We start from the raw sequence: 6,835 nt of genomic DNA, 5'->3' as shown, positions 1-6,835 counted from the left end.
CAGATCTCCAGTAGGTGCTTTCACACATAAGGTCATACATTTAACATCATTTCTTTGTTTAGAGGTCATGTGTCAGTAGGGCCTAATGTCAAAATGATGCTTAAGGGGTTGTTAAATCCTGGGGAAATTGCATGCTCTGTGTGAACAAAAGTGTAAGACGAGCATGTACAAGGTTAAGACGCTCTGCTGCCAATCACAGAGTTGTGCAATAGCTGATGCAATTAAGGCTGATATAGTCATAGCAAAGTTCTTTTATATTCTTTGTTTAGGGGTAAAAAAGTAGTTTGAAATACTTTTGCAGAAGTTTAATGTTAGGCTATGTTCACACTGCAGGGCTTAATGCTCAAGAAAAAATTCGAAAAAATTTGATTTTTTTTAAATGTTTTTGAAAAAACATTTTTGGCATTAAAAGAAAAATAAGTTTTACCAATTCAATGTATTTTTGGCTACTGCTATAAATATACCTGTGCAACTAAAGACTGGTTTTGTGGTCCAGGGTCGCATATGTGCTGCAGGTTTTCCTCTTAATAACAGAATAAAGCCATCACAGCCATGACAGCAATGAGAAAACAGCAGTTAAGAAAGCATCTGATCATAGTGAAGTGGATATTTTTCCAATATCCTTGCAATGCAGCACTGTAACACTTTATACAATAGACTGCTTTAAAGAAACCAGCTTTACAGTAAAAAATAAAAACCTGGATTCAGTTTCGCCTTCAGTCAGAATTACATATGCTACAAGACATCACCAGCATCTGTGTGTTTCTATCCCTGGTTCACTCGCATTGATTATCTGATCGGTGTTTAACCTCTCCGGTTAAACACCATTAATCAGCCTCCCTGAACACTGAGCCAAACATGACTCTTCACTTGTCACAGAGATCTATGAGCAGCACTGATCACCACATACCAACACTTCACAGTTTTAAAGTATTTTCATGTGAAATCTTCTAAACATAGAAGGCCTATATATATAAGATTTGTATATTTAACTGTATATATGTATATATGTGACAGTTTTATATCAATTATGTAAATTGTGTATTATAAACTGGTTAACTGCAGTCCTGGATGTTGATTAGTCAATACAACACTAGTCTAAAAACAATATACTGTAACAGCTATGCTATGAATATATATTTACTCTGTCACATATCATACTGTACCGGACAATACCCTAATGACCCTCATGACTACATTCACAATATAGTGTGGCTTAAACACAAAATAAATGGGAAACACTTGACAATAAGGTCTAATTTGTTAACACTAGTTAATGCATGAACTAACACAGAGCAATATGTGGTTTTACAACATTTATTTGTCTTTGTTAATGTTAAGTAATAAAAACACAATTGTTCATTGATTATTCATGTTAGTTCAAAATGCATTAAGTAATGTTAACAAATACAACTTTTGACCTTAGAAGTTTATCATTAAAGGCTGAAATTAAAATAAACCAAGGTTATTGGTTATTAAATTTTAAATGAAAAAATGTACGTTAGTAATAACTATTATAGCTGACTAATTGTAACAAATCAAACCTTACTTGTAAAGTATTCTACAGAAAGCTTTGCAAATATGTTATCAAAATCATATCAAAAGCAGATCTACTATGTAATTCGTCATGAATATGACAGTGTGGAATTTGCTGGCACTTCACTATATGTTCATGAAAGGCTATTTCAATCTTTCATTATGGAATTTCCTTTAGATCAAACAAACACAATGACAGTGATTCACGCTGTTTTTATGATTATTGCATTACTATTTCATTGTGAAATTCAGGGATTGAGGGGAGCAGAAGCTCTGTTGGAGACTCAGACAGTGAGCTGATCTGTGCGCTATGATAAATTGAACAGTTGTTTGCACTGTTGCAGTCATGTGGTTGTGGTTGTGGTTGATCATTTCTCAAAGATGTGTCTTGTGGTAATATACAGAAGTAAGAGGCCACATTAGCTCTGGGTGAAGACAAACCCTGTATGATTCAATGCACCGGACACATGGCTCCATAATGCAAAGTCCATAATCAATCAAAAACAACCAGAGAAAATCAAGAGGCAAACATTCATGCAAAATTCAAGGCTCAACAGATTCAGTGTTCCCTGCAGGAAAGAAATATCATGTACTGTTGGAGGAGAAACACAACTCTGACTCCTGAAATATTATGGGAACATCTTCTTCAATCAATAAATCTGATATCAACAAAAGCACTGGGTGAGTGTGGAGTGGGGTAGGCTGTGCCAGTCGGTAAATCACACTGTTGGCAAAGAGAAATGAGGTAAGGGTATGCCTGTTATGTTAAGAGGAAATAATCTTTAATGAAAGAAATGACTCATTAAAAAAATAAATAAACAATTAAATAAGGGCTCCAGTGACTCAATTTGTCCTACAGTTAGTGTAAGTTGTGTCATGTCAAGAGAAATCATTTGTTAATTTACATTTAATTTGAAAATATGAACATATATGAGAAAAACATCTTACTAAAACACAATCCTGAACCTAATATCTAATTCTAATCTAGTCTAATTTTGTTGCATATTATTCACATTTTCTTAAATTATCATTTTATCTGTAGTTATATATTACATGTATTTAAATGCAACTTCATCAAGGTGTACAAGCACTGCCCTAAGCACCTCAAGATCTTATGAGAGTTCCTGCAAGTGGTGTTATGCAGGGGCACCGTTGCAAACCAGTGAAGGCACACAGAGGGAATCTGGCTACCGAAGGAGGAGAACTCAACCAAACTGGAGCAGTTCAGGTCCATCTCACTCCTCAGTGTGAAAGGGAAGATCTTCTCCTCTGTCCTAGCCCAGTGGATGACAGACTTCCTCCTTCTTCCATTGCCCTCAAGGTCAATGGTGTGACCCTGGATCGCCACCACGCACCTAGTAAGATAATGAAACTCAACCTGAACTACTATGGGAATTTCAGGCTTAAGCCTGAATGAGTCAGTGCCAGAGAATTAAAGTGAAAGTGATTAAAACTAGTAAGTAAATGAAGGTGGCAAGACAGAAGGCTGTTCTAATGTGATCTTTCCCAAGCATTCCAATATGCAAATATTTTCATAACAACATGAGCCTCTTAAAATAAATAAAGTTAGCAACATTGCCGATATTAAAAATGGTAAGCAAGAGCTTTTTTATCTTGAAGAAGTGAATCATAACTGGGTGTACCATCTCAGGTATCCTCTTAGCCCTTGCCATCAATATGGTGGTCAAAGCAGCAGAAATTGAGTGCAGAAGTCTGGTGTACAACAGCTCTGGATGACATTGTGTTGACCACACCCTTTAGAGCCAGGAGGGTGGTGGATACTCCAGGTCCTGAAAAAAATAATAAAAACACACATCCTTGGCAATGAGTTTCAAGCCTGCCAAGTCCAGATCCATAGTAGGAAAGTGGTCAACAAATTCTGCTTTGAGATGGGTGGGATTGTAATTTCATCAACCACAGAGAAGCCTGTCAGGAGCCTCGCAAGTTCTTTGACTGCAGCCTCAGGGATGCCATGGCCATTCAAGCCACCATGAGGGAGCTGGAATCTTGGCCACAACAGTTGAGAAGTCTGGCCTACCAGGGTGAATTAAAGCCTGAATATACCGACATGGCACCTTGCCTTGCATTCTCTGGCCTCTGCTGGAGTATGAAGTAATCATGTCAACAGTGGAGACCATGGAAAAGATGGTCAGTAGCTACCTTCACAGGTGATTGGGTCTGCCACACAGCCTGAAAAGTTCAGCACTCTGTAACAAACTCCAGCTCCCATTCAGCAGCCTCGACAAATAATTCAAGATCTCTTGCATCAGAGAGGTGCTACTCTGTCAGGACTCCAAGGTCTCAATGGTGACATCAGCAGGCATCATGGTAAGGACGGGCAGAAATCGAGAGCACAGGAAGGCCTGGAAATTGCTTAGTCCCTAGCCACAGGGCTTTGTTAGGCACAGTAACTACAGGCCAGGCAGGGTTAGGTAGCAAACCACAACCCCACTATGATTTACTCCATGGTAGGTACTGCCACCAGCTAGGCTGCTGATGAACAGCAAAAGCATGTGGGTATGTGGCAACATGGAGCATGGATTAGGTGGAAGGCAGATATGGCAGGCGAAAACACAGTGGATCAAGTTTTTGGGGCTGGGTGATCTATGATTTTTCCTAGCCCAATGAATGTGTATGTGTATGAATGTCACACATGCTATAAAGATGCTGTTAAACATGAGGACACAGCAGAGTGACTATATTGACAGGCTTAATGTTTTTATTGATCAGTTACTGCATAATTAAATATTAAGGACAAAACTTTTGTTTAAATATTGTTTGATGAAATGTCATTCTGTACTATGACCTGTAAGCCAAGGTGAACAGTTGATCTCTACAGGTGCTGAACAGTGATAAATACATGACTGGAACACCGTATTAACCAATCAGAGCCCGGGCTTGGATCAATCCGTTCCATTACAATAATTTAATGGGGAGGATGGAGATGAGAGGAGACGTGGATAAAGAGTCGTCTGGAATCACAACATGTCTTCTCATTGTCTGTGAGTAAGTGACTGGTCATCAGCTGGGTGGACACACAAGGAGCACTATGCAAATCTCATGAATGCTTTTATCATTGTAAACTCTATTAATTCACAATTGACCTTCATTATCCTCTTGAAACTGAAGCAGTTCATGAAGACCAGATTCAATGCAACCACAGTTTATCACAAGCCATCATTCAGCGTGACCATGATTATGCTGTGATGCACAGTCAATATCATCTAATATTCTAATATTCATTTGCAAGAAGCAGCAAATCTCTAACAGAAGCTGAGATGGGGAAATGAAATGTGAGAAACAAGGACTGTGATAAGTAAGGTGCTTTTATTGCAGAAAGAGTTTTCCTAAACAGCATTATGATATTTAGTCAGACTGTAGAAAAAATTATCAGGATTGTAATGGTCAAAACTGTTAAATAGTTAGCAGTAAGTTCCCCTACTATATACGGTGGAAAACTGTAATCGATAGTTCATGTAAAATATATATATATATATATATACGGTAATATATATATATATATATATATATATATATATATATATATATATATATATATATACGGTAAAATATATATATATATATATATATATATATATATATATATATATATATATATATATATATATATATATATATATATATATATTGGAAGTGAAATAGAATCTATAATTTACAGTGAAAGAAATGTAAATTGATGTTTACAGAATACCCTGCATTGCATTTCAAATTTTATGTTTTTCTTTAAAATATCTCAGTTTCTTAGTTTTATCTTAGCAGTTACATAAAATGTTGTTACATTAATTTTGATTGTATATTTCAGTTTCATGCTTGACATCATGATGGTGCATAGTGTTTATGTGAATGACATTGTAGACCTATAGAGTAGTCAACATTTGAAGTGGATCAAAAAAGTTAATCAAGGTTGTCCTAAGACAAAAACAATATATTGGCCTTCTCAGCTTGTGGAAAAGCTGCTTGTGGTGAGCTTTGGTTCAGCGTGTTACTTTCCCATCACCACCTGCTTTTAATGGCTATTAGTGTATTACAAAGGTACAAAACAGATTTCAAAACTTCAATAGGTTGGTATACAGTATTATTATTACATTATATCAGTTAATGAAATGTTTTTAACGGTAAATTAAAGTTAAATCCATAAACCCTAAAATGTTGCTACTGTAGTTTTCTGCACTAAAAATCTGACATACAGCTGCCGTTTTTTTTTTCTTATTTTTTTTTTACCTGTAAATTGTATGGAATTTTGAAATATAATATATAGAATATTAAATAACATAATTTAAAAGAATATATATTGCCCCCTTGATACTATTCCATCTCATCTCCTTCAAACCATTTCTCCTGCAGTTTTACCTGCACTCACTCACATCATTAACACTTCCCTTCACACTGGTGTTTTCCCCTCATCATTTAGACAGGCTCGTATAACCCCAATAATTAAGAAACTCACCCTCAACCCAACTCTTTCAGAGAACTACAGACCAGTTTCCCTTCTTCCTTTCATTGCAAAAACACTTGAAAGAGCTGTGTTCAAACAAGTCTCTGCATTTCTCACACAGAACAATCTCCTTGACAGCAACCAATCTGGCTTCAGAAGTGGACATTCAACTGAGACTGTCTTGCTCTCAGTTGTTGAAGCTCTAAGACTGGCAAGAGCAGAATCCAAATCTTCAATACTTATTTTGCTTGATATGTCCGCTGCTTTTGACACTGTTAACCACAAGATCCTAATATCAACCCTACTGACAAAGGGCATCTCAGGAACTGCACCCCAGTGGTTTGAGTCTTACCTATCAGATAGGTCCATTAAAGAACTTTGGAAAGGTGAGGTGTCCAAGTTGCAACATCTAACTACTGGGGTGCCTCAGGGCTCAGTTCTTGGACCACTTCTCTTCTCTGTCTTTATGGTATCATTAGGTTCTGTCATTCAGAAACATGGCTTTTCATACCACTGCTATGCTGATGACACTCAACTCTACATCTCATTACATTCTGATGATCCGACGGTAGCTACTCGCATGTCAGCTTGTATAACAGACATTTCTTACTGGATGAAGAACCATCACCTTCAACTCAAGCTTGCCAGGATAGATCTGTTTGTGGTTCCAGCAAACCCATCGTTCATCACAATTTCAACATCAATTTAGGCACATCAACCATAACTCATTTAAATACAGCCAGAAACCTTGGAGTTATGATTGATGATCAGCTAACTTTCTCAGACCACATTGCTAAAACTGTCCGGTCCTGCAGATTTTATTTAACATTAAGAAGATTGTGC

This window comes from Carassius auratus, chromosome 20, assembly GCF_003368295.1.
Source record: "Carassius auratus strain Wakin chromosome 20, ASM336829v1, whole genome shotgun sequence".
Classification (NCBI taxonomy): Eukaryota; Metazoa; Chordata; class Actinopteri; order Cypriniformes; family Cyprinidae; genus Carassius; species Carassius auratus.
Note: the sequence above shows the minus strand (reverse complement) of the source record.